Source organism: Rutidosis leptorrhynchoides, chromosome 1 (genome assembly GCF_046630445.1).
Source record: "Rutidosis leptorrhynchoides isolate AG116_Rl617_1_P2 chromosome 1, CSIRO_AGI_Rlap_v1, whole genome shotgun sequence".
NCBI lineage: Eukaryota > Viridiplantae > Streptophyta > Magnoliopsida > Asterales > Asteraceae > Rutidosis > Rutidosis leptorrhynchoides.
Window position 1 is genome coordinate 617,758,130 of NC_092333.1, and position 12,169 is coordinate 617,770,298.

The following is a 12,169-nucleotide window of genomic DNA, read 5'->3' on the forward strand; positions in this document are numbered from 1 at the left end:
TTACAATACTGTTCACACACCTTCCCATAAAACTGCTCCCATGTGATCATACTCACTTGCTCTTTTGGTATATTAGAAATCAAAGAATCCCACCAAATCATAGCCCTACCTTTCAACAGTCTACTAGCATATGTTACCTTCAGCTCGGGTTCACACTGACACGCTTCAAATACCCTTTCAACTTCTTGCAACCAATTGAGAGTTACAGTCGGATCAGTACTTCCAGAGAACTCGGAGGGTTTGCAATCACGAAAATTTTTATAAGTACACCTTTTGGATGGTTGCATGTAAGGTTGTTGGAACATTTGCATTTGGTATGGATTCATCATCATGGGATTTTGGTAAGTAAAGGTGTTTTGTGGTGGCATATAATATTGGTTAGGTATTTGATTATGAAACTAGTTCTGGGGCACATTAGGTATCGTTTGGGATTGCGCTGTGGGGAATCCAGGTGGTGTATCATCATTTCCAGAATGCCTCGCCAATTCAAGCTCATTAATTTTGTCCTCAGCCTCTTTTAGCTTGCTTTCCAACTGAAGGATGTAACTACTCTGATCATCATCCGACTCAACACCCTCTTCTGGTGCTCTGAATGTTCCGGGGTTGGAGGGGCCAGTTGCATTTCTATCAGCCATACCTGTGCTACAAAACATCTCACACAAAAGCTTAGTGGATAACAGTTAGTTCAATCACAACTAACACACGTATATCCTATTTTCCACTTAGCCCCCACTCCCACAGACATGTTTGACTTCCCTTAGGGTTTGGGACCAAAATACGCGCACGTATTTGCTGCCAAACCATGCTCTGATACCAACTTGTAACACCGGCAATTTTTTTTTTTTAAACACAGCGGAAGACTTTATTAACAAACACACTATAAGTCGCGTCATTACATTAATCTGAGTAATTAAGTTTAAGTTTACACAATGGTGTTACGTTATTACAAAACATGATTTAAACAAAAGTCCACATCAGAGTAGGGTTGTCAAACATGTCTTCTGCATCAGCACCCATCCCGACTAGCAGTATCTAAACCTGCAAGGGGTAATTTTGTGGGGGATTAGCGCACCGCTAAGTGAATGGAATCTATCTAACAGATATAGCTTAAGTCACACACAAGCTATATACTAACAACAACACATGCTAACTACCAACTAGCATACAATAAGACAATACGAGGATCGGCAGCTTGTACGAGCACACGACTCCTAGCTGATCGGACTTGAGTCTACCGATAGTCCCTGCTACTCAATTTGGAGTATAGTTATCCAGAAGCAGGTGATGCATCGTTCACACTATACTCCACAATTAGTAGCATATGGACCCAACCTCCCCTAGGCATGGTTGACCTCATATGGACTATAACCTCTCCTAGGCACGGTTTCGAGTCCCCAGTCTCCCTAGGCCCGACTGGTGCCATTCACACAGTGTACACATAAATCACATACAACATCAGGCATACTATATTATTCTAACATGGCAATTTCTAAACTATGCATGGTAAAAGAGTCAACCACAGTAGCATGATACGCTACTTAAACTTTATCTGGAGATAGACCCACTCACCAATTACCAGCAACTGCTCAGTTATTATTTCTGAGCTTCCTCCTTGTCCTTATAACCTGAGAACAACACAAACAAAATTAATATACATATCCAATAAATAATATAATCATTTCATACGATTAACTAGGTCATAACACCATATATTCATAATTTTATGAGTCTACATCATGACTCCATTCAATAATGGCATACAGGTGCGTGCAAAACACGACATACACACTAAAACTCCTTTTCTGGCCCAAAAACAATTTGATCTAGTTTCTTAAAAGTTTACCATTGAAAAGTATTCTTTATTACGATTCTAACGATAGTTTATTCATCAAAAACGGAGTAATGTTTTGAAAGTTACGCCCGTTTCAATTTCATAAACGGTACTGTAGCAAATAGCGGCACTGTAGCAACTCGGGAACTGTAGCAAATAGTGACACTGTTTCAACTCGGCACTGTAGCAAATAGTGACACTGTAGCAACTCGGTACTGTAGCAAATAGTGACACTGTAGTAACTCGGGTACTGTAGCAAATAGTGACACTGTAGCAACTCGGTACTGTAGCAAACTGGGTTTCGAACAAGTTCGCTGATTTTTGTGATTTTTTCCCCAAAAACTCGATTTCTAAGTGTTTTTGACCAAATTTTAAGCAGAAGAAAGTTACTAAACATATATACAACCTATTTCTAACATTAATTAAGCATAACAAACACCAAACATGAAGATTCAAGCTTAAAATCACACTTTTTATTCAAGAACACAAAACCCATTTAATCAAGAATCAAAGCAAGGATTCAAGTAAACAAACCTGATTAGATGATCACAAGGATACAAGAAATTAGTCACTTATGCTACTAGATCTAATTTCTAATCTTGAATTAAACTAGGGTTTGTGTAGGAGATGAAGTTAGGTACGAGCAAGTTTTGGAAAAATCTAGAAATGGAAATAAAGAAGCAGTTTACACTCTTAAATGGGTATTAAAACCCATACCCCACAACACACGGGTATTTATCAGTTATCTTATCTGATAACCTTTCGTATCTCCTTAGGCGGTCCTAACGGAGTCTAAATTAAATAAACCAACCTGTTCTGGGACCCTTGTCACAAACTGGTCACAACACAATTATAATAAAACACTAATAAAATAATTAAAATAAAAGCACTTAAGACTAAGCACAAACCCTAAGGGCAAAATAGGCAACTTACAACTAGCTCAGGTTTCAGTCTGTTACATAGTGCGCACTATCAATCAATAAAATTTTATCTTTTTCTTATGCAAAGTGCTGCCTGTGACAAATGTAAAACATTGCATTTATATCCTGCCCACAGAAGGAGAGTATTTTTATACTTTCGATGGCGGATGCTCTTGTGCCGGCCAGCAAAAGGCGCAAGGGATCGGCTAGAAAACGTTAAGGTTTTACTAGAACGCACCGAGGTAAAATGAAAAACTAGATACTTGTCATGACAAATATTATAAAGACTTACTTCACAAAACAAAAGAAGTTCCTATACTATATGAAGACAAAAATATTTCACAACTCTTCCTCATAAACTTTATGACGGAAGGCGTATGGCAGAAAGGTTACTAATTCATAACTACTCTTCAAAAATACTTCATAAATATTCCTCATTAACTTCATGACGGAAAGTGTATGATGGACTCTAATGTCCTGCAAATTATTTGAAGGCATGATATTTGCAAAGTATAATTTCAATATTTTGTATATTGTAAATTCAGAAGAAGTTAACAGTGCAAGGCATCTTCATAAGAATTACATCAAACACTTTTCAGTATGTCTTATTAAGTTATGCAATACACAATCATACATAGAGAATTTATCATATGCTTGGTGCGCAGCAGATTTATTTTTTAGCAAGAAAAATCCAAGTATTTCGAATAAGCATAAAGACAAACATAATCATAAGAGTGGCATGTATTTCAACATAGAAAGTTTAAATAAAGCAGATAAATGTATTACAATCATTGTTAATAAGTTGTTACAGAATTCATGAAAATTCAATACCAAGAACATCCTTGGCGGATGATTCTTCCCTATTACAAACATCATCAAAGATGTCAACCTTGAGATTCATCAGTTTGTTCCTTGTTTCTTCGACTCTCTCCAAGGTTTCGGGACTCATCAGGTTAGCAATGGCAGTATGAAGAGGCTGGTTTGGGGCAAGGCATCTGGCTACCTTGTCGGTAACATCAGAAATGGAATGAGTGACCATAGCATCAACATAATCATTGTAAGGATTCCCAACAAGTTGAGATCCAAGAACCTTAGCTATTACACCCGGTATACCTTTCTTCAGCTCAGCAAAATTACCCTCACCGGCCTCCGCCCTGCGGAGAAGTTCAGCAGCCTTTTTTTTCTCAGCATTCAAGTCTAACTTCAAGGCATTCAGCTGACTCTCCAGTTTACTAACCTTCAACTTCTCCTCCTCAACCTTCTTCCTCTCAACTTCCACCACTCCCTCCTTCTCCTCTCGCAGGATAATAGCAACATCTTGATCACCTTTTAACTCAGCTTCTTTAGCCTTCAAAGCTTCTTGAGTGCTGCTTAAAGCACGTTCAGCTTCAATAGCTCTTTTGCGAGCATTTGAACCTTCAGCCCTTTCAGCACGGGCTATCTCAAGAATGGACTCTTGATGCTTCTGCAATTGCAGAGAGTTCCTTAGGTGGTTCATCAACAATACAGCAGATGCAGCAGTTGACTGCCTAAGTTGTTCAGAACGGAGAGCAGTGAAGTGAGGATTTAGCTCAGGAACAGCACAACCCTGCAAAAGAAGAACGTTATGATCAATATCAACAATTCATATAAATAAAGTGCAAGCACATAAATACAAATTTTTTTTATCATTGGTACCTGAAGTAGAGTCAAGAAATCTGTACACTTAGTGGCAGGGTTATCAATAAAGGCCTGCAGAGCGCTCACATGAGCAGGAATTGGTAGTTCTGGAACATTTGTTTATGTGACAGCAGGGATAATAGTAGTGGGGGCGGAGAATGATAGGAGGAGTCGCCTTCTGGCCTCTTCTCAGGATTCCTCCATGATTCGCTAAGCTCATGAAACTCAGTTTCATTAAACGGAGTAAAATTCCGGTCAGGAGTTTTCAGAATTTCCTCCCCTTGACTTTCGAGGATTTCCTCCGTCCTCCGCTCACCGCCTTCAACAGTCTTTCCTTGGATGTCATCTGAATCTGCTAAACGCACTAACATAGCAAATAAGTTAGCATTGTAAACAGATATAATAGTTATGAACAAAGATATCTACAATATCAAGAAAAGGCAATGTTGGCATACTTCTTCGGCGTTTTGGCTTAGGGCTCCCCTCAACATTTTTTGCTCTCTTAAAGCTTCTACCCTTCTTGGGTGTCTTTTTGGTTACAGGAGGGTTGGGGAGTGTATCACCAGTAATATCAACCGAGCCAGTTGTTTCTTGCTCGGTAATCGCGTCCTCCGCTGTCCGCTCAATGTTGGTCCGCTCAGACTCAGACTCACTGTCTGAGCTACTACTGCTGCTTTCTCCTTCTTCTTCAGCATTGGCAGCAGTAGCAGCAGCCTTAGCTTCAGCTTCAATCCTTTCTGCCTCTAGCTCGGCAGGGGTTTTATCACGAGAGGTGACTTCAACGTCATCCTCAAGGTCTAGTGATAGGATAGTAGAGCGGACAAGCATCTCGGTATGTTCTGCAAAAATTAAACAAAGGCAAATGCAGCAATATAAGCAATAATGACATAAAATAGACAGACATGTATATGTATTAGGATGATCATAACACATCCTACCCCGGTTCTTCTGGCGGAGTACTGGCACAGAAGTACTTAGCCATTCTTGGCTTACTTTGCACAAAACAAGAATCCCCTCATACTTCTCGTATGATCCGGGTGGAAGGCGAAGTTCTTTAAGATTGTTCACTATTCGCTGTTCTGCGGCGGTTAACGAGACAGCCTTTCCTACGCCAACATCTATAGATTTCCATTTACGGACAACGGAATATGCTTCCGAAATAACCCCCTCATCAATAAAGAAAAATGGATCCTTCCAGCCTTTTAAGTTTGAAACTTTATTTTTGCCAACAAAATGTGTTTTTGGTTTGTTGTCAATGGTGAGTCAGCATTGACTAATTGTTCGAATTCTAAAAAGCGAAATAAAAACTTTAAGACGTGGCTTTGTATTGACGGCATTGCAATACATTTCAAAAAGAATAATTTTTTGAAGGCCATGAGGATGGATTTGAAAGGATCCGTCCTAATCCATATGGACGAATACATTACATTTGGTTACATCGCGAGGTACTTGACCTCTATATGATACATTTTACAAACATTGCATTCGTTTTAAAAGACAAATTTTCATTTACATCGAAAGTTGACGGCATGCATATCATTTCATAATATATCCAACTATAATTGACTTAATAATAATCTTGATGAACTCAACGACTCGAATGCAACATCTTTTGAAATATGTCATGAATGACTCCAAGTAATATCTTTAAAATGAGCAAATGCACAGCGGAAGATTTCTTTCATACCTGAGAATAAACATGCTTTCAAGTGTCAACCAAAAGGTTGGGGAGTTCATTAGTTTATCATAAACATTCATTTTCATCATTTTAATAGACCACAAGATTTTCATTTTTCATTTCTCATAAATATACGTCCCATGCATAGAGACAAAAATCATTCATATGGATTGAAAACCTGGTAACCGACATTAACAAGATGTATATAAGAATATCCCCTATCATTCCGGGAAATCTTTCGGACATGATATAAAACAATATCGAAGTACTAAAGCTTGCGCTACAACGGATGGGGTTCGTTAGGCCCAATAGATCTATCTTTAGGATTCGCGTCAATTAGTAGACTGGTTTACTAATTCTTAGGTTACCATGTAAAAAGGGGCATATTCGGCTTCGATCATTCAACCATATAATGTAGTTTCGATTACTTGTGTCTATTTCGTAAAACAATTATAAAAGTAGCGCATGTATTCTCAGTCCCAAAAATATATATTGCAAAAGCATTAAAAAGGGAGTAATGAAACTCACCTAATGTATTTTGTAGTAAAAATACATAGAACGACATTGAACAAGTATAGGGTTGGCCTCGGATTCACGAATCTATATCATTTGTATGTATATATTAACACATATAATTAACATGTAATAATTATCAAACTAGTTTATATATATACTTATTTAATTTAGTAATATTTTTGTTATTTTAAAGGTTATATATATATATATATATATATATATATATATATATATATATATATATATATATATATATATATTTTTTATTTTGTATATTAATTTATACATATAGTTATACTAATACATATATATCTCGATATAATTAGTATTATATTGTTAAATCAAAATTTGTTATATTTAGATGTTTATGTAAATAATGTTATTATGTTTGTAGTAATAATAATATTGTAATAATAATAGTATTAATGATAATAATAATAATGTACATGAAATTATATATAAAAATCTTGCTAATGAAAATAATAATAATGATAATAATACTAGTATCAATATCAATAATAATCAAAATTTCATTAATAATTCATTTGAATTATAACTTAATCATTTTCATAACAATACTTGTATCTACAACTATTATATTTATAACCGTAATGAAAATAATAATAATAATGATAAAAAAAAATGATACTTCTAACAAAAATGATAGTTTTTAATAAAAATGTTATTTGTAATAATTGTGATAAATATAATACTTATATTCATATTATCGATAATAATATTAATAATATTAACACTTATATTCATAATAATAATGTTGTAATAATAATAATATTAATAATAATAACCATGGTAATTATATCAATAATATTTATTTAGTAATTTAGTAATAATAATCTTAATAATAATAATAATAATAAATATGATAGGAATAATAATAATAAATATAATAATAATAGTAATAAATATAATAGTACTACCTTAAAAATAAGCTTCCAAAAGAAAAATGAAACTGTCTCTGCCCAGGTTCGACCCCTTGACCTCTTGTATCACAAACACACCTCCAACCATCTGATCTGTCTCACTTATCTGTATTAACTCAATTCCTAATCTATTTAACTAACTATTTCCTGTTTCCATCATCTTCTTCAATAACATTGGATCGACTAGAGTAGCAATCGACATCAATAACAATTTAAAGGTTCGGAATTGATACTAGAAATTAAAATGAAAATGATATTGGGTGTTTGAGAATAACAAAAAAAAAATCGAAAGCAGCACAGCAGAAAGATTTTACGAACAAAAAAAATATAATAAAATAAATATGAACTCCAATCGTGATTTTAGATTCTAGACTCTTTTAGATTATAATTACATCATGAAATAGATGATAAATCAATCATAGAAACTTTTAAAACCATAATTTTTACCTTAAACATAACGTGAAATTCGAATTTGTCCAAAGAAAATTCGTTTGACTTTTTGTTCCTAAACTTTGACTCTCAAATTCACCTTTGATTTTTCGAATTTGAACTTGAAACTTTGCGGGAAGATTCACGACTTGCTTTGGATCACTTCTGCATTTTTAGATTTTTAAACTTGATTCGAAATTTTGATTTTGGTTTAGAAGCTATCGTGACAGAGTAAACGATGCTGTATATGTATTTCTTTTTTTTTAATCTGTTGATGGAAAGGTACTAGTTGTTAAAGATATTGATGGTGAAGACAGCGAATCCCACTCCATCATTTAAAAAAAATGATCGATTATATATAATGAAAAGGGTATCGATAGGAATAACAAAGCCGAAGAAGACATCAGGAAGAAAATAAAAAAAAAATAAAGCTTGATGGATACTGGTAACAGCTTGTACGGTTAATTAACTTTTAATTATCTTTAAGTAATATTAATAATTAATTAATAATAATAATATATATATTATAATAATAAGATACTAATATTATTTATAATAATAATAATATCAAAAAAATAAATTTAATAACAATAAGTCTAATGATAAAAGTAATAATAATAATAATAATAATAATAATAATAATAATAATAATAATAATAATAATAATAACTTATAAGGTTTAGTAATTATAATAATGGTAATTATAATACTAATTATAAAGATGATGATAATATTATTAATTATGATACACAAATAATGATTATTTAGGATAAAGGTAATAAATATATCTAATGATATTACAAGTAACATTTAATATATAACAAGTTACATGTGTCAAATTTCAGATCTATATCTTTTATATAATAATATTAATTGTACAGTTATTAATATAAATGTTAATATTGATAATAATAATAATAATAATAATAATGAAAATATTACTATAATAATTATATTTAAACTTGTACTTACATTTAATATATTAATCTTACATTTTGTTAGATGTGTAATACTTAACATAGTTGAATATTTAATATTTATATCTATTTTATGTGTATATACATATAATATTAACATCATATATGTATATATATATATATATATATAAATTTATATACAGATTCATTCTAATAACAGTTTTAGTTATTTTGTATATTACTTTATATTTTCGATTCAACTGATTAGAATATATCTTATTAATTCAAATTATTAAATATACTTTTGTTTATATACATATACATATACACATATATACCTATATATACATTTTCTACTTAAACATAATTGTTCGTGAATCATCGGCATAGTCAAAGTTTAACTGAATTCATGTAAACAGTTCAGAATTTTGAGACTCGACCTTACAGACTTTGCTTATCGTATCGAGTTCATATTAAGATTAAGTATAAATTTGATCAAAAATTTTCGGGTCGTCACAGGATTTGGCTCAGGCAGGCTGATGTGCGTAGAGGTGTATACGAAATAGTTATATATTTATTATGAAAAACTATTAAATACGATACAATTTTACACAAGTTATTTATTTATTTATAGAGTGGATATACCTAAATCTTGCTACAACACTTATAGGCAGTGTACCTAATCGTACAGTAGTGTAATTTTTAGTAAGTCCGGTTCGTCCACAGGGAACTAGCCAAGTTTAACGCTATATTTTTAAAAACTATATTTGTATATATATATATATATATAAATATAAGTAGTATTATTATTATTATTATAAAAGGGGGTTTTTACCGTTTAATGACCGGTTTGTCGATTTTAAAACTTTAGTCGCAGTTAAAACCTAATGTAAAATATTAAAAATAAATATAACTTAATTTAAAGCGTAAAGTAAATGACAATAATTAAAGTGCGATAAATTAAAGTGCGATAAATAAAATGACGATAAATAAAATTGCGATAATTAAAAAGTACGATAATTAAAAATGCGATAAATAAAATGACAGTAAATAAAAGTGCGATGAAATATGAAATAAAGGAATTATACTTATTTAAACTTCCGTAATCATGATGTTTGACGTGTTGATTTTAGTTTATTACCATGGGTTAATTGTCCTTTGTCCTGGATTATTCAATATGTCCATCTGGTTTTTGTCCATAACAGTCCATCAGTCATAAATATAAAGTGCGAGTGTCCTCGTCAAATTATCCTTATATCCGAAGTCAAATATTCCAACTAATTGGGGACTTAAACTATAATTACACCAATTTTCCTTGTATGTAATTCACCCCTCTTTTAATAAGTCCATTGACTATTAATCCATTCTCGTGTCCGGTTAAATGAACGATTATTAGTACTTATAAATATCCCGCCCATCGTGTTCGATCGAGTGTATATGGTTATTTATAGGTATACGTCCAATTGTAAATCTTTATATTAAATTAACGAACTATCATTCAATTAAACAAATATAAAGCCCATTAATAGCCCATAGTCTAATTTCTACAAGTGTCGTTCTTTTGTCCAAACCCCAATTATGGTACAAAGCTCAATTACCCCGTCTTAATATTTTAGCCCAACATCACGATTACTTCGGTTTAAATAAGCATAATAATAACTTAGCTACGAGACATTAATTTAAAAAGGTTGAACATAACTTACAATGATTAATAATAGCGTAGCGTTACACGGACAGAATTTCGACTTATACACTTACAACATTCGCTAACATACCCTTATTATTATTAAATTAAAATTAAAATTATAATATATATATATATATATATATATATATATATATATATATATATATATATATATATATATATATATATATATATATATATATATATATATATTACGTGAGAGATAGAGAGAAAAAGGTGTGTTTTGAGCTCGAGCACCAACTGCTTTTTATAGGAATGTGGCCAGAAAAAGTAGGTCATGCGATCGCATGGGATTTAAGCCTCCAGGCCATGCGATCGCATGGAGGTAGGATCCAGCTCACAATTCTTTGTCTCCTAGTTTGCCGACGGTTTATATATATAATATAATATATATAATTTTAAGAATTATTTATATATTATATTATATTTATGTGCATAGTTGACTTGTAATTTTTAGTCCGTTGTGTCGAGCGTTGAGAGTTGACTCTGGTCCTGGTTCCGGATTTTCGAACGTCCTTGCGTACTATTTAATATCTTGTACTTTGCGTTTTGCGTCTTGTACTCTTGTAATTTTGAGACGTTTCTCATCAATAATTTGAACCACTTTGATTGTACTTTGTACTTTTGAGCTTTTTGGTCGTTTGCGTCTTCAATTCGTCGAATCTGTCTTTTGTCTTCACCTTTTATTATTTAAACGAATATTACTTGTAAATAGAACAATTGCAACTAAAAGCTTGTCTTTCTTGAGGGATAATGCTATGAAATATATGTTCATTTTTAGCATTATCAAATATTCCCACACTTGAGCGTTGCTTGTCCTCAAGCAATATAGTCTTGAAATAAAAATACTAGAATCACTTCTTTATTCTTCACACTTTGTACATCAGTGATTTCTATACGGCGGTATGAACAATGGTAGTAACGATGTGGTTTACAGTCCCACATGACTATGAAAATTTAGATCCTTTAAGGAAATTAGATCTTTATAAAAACATTTAATCTTTCAAAAATAAAATCTAGCTTTTACCCTAGATAAGTTTTCCGGAATAACCCTTCACCGGTGTTTGCAAAATCTTTTTGTGGGTTTTGTGGGTTTCAGATTTGAAAATTTTAGCTCAAAACTTGCGGTTTTGTGTCACCCACTTGATAACCTTGTATTGGGAAAGCAACACGTCCAGTATACTTGCTCCGTATATTACCTTTTGGTAAACTACCGTCCGGTTGTAAAGGAAAGCGTTGAACAAGCAACTGTTAAGGTAATGTCCCGTGACATGCTTTTGATTATGGTCTATATCGTGTCGGATGCAATTACTATCCTTTGTAGGAGCAATAGTAAAGATCACCCTATAGTTTTTCGGTCTGGCACAAGGTCCTGTCTTTGACCATGCTATGCAACCACCGTTCTTACAGTTGACACCCGATTTGGTTCAGGTGACCTAATGAATTCCAGGTGAATTCCTAGGATTTTACGTTCAATGGTAATGAACGCCTTGAAAATGGGTTTTCAGAAAACAAATCGGTTTGTAATTTGATCAAAATATTTTCTCGTTCAAGCTCGAGTTTAGATATC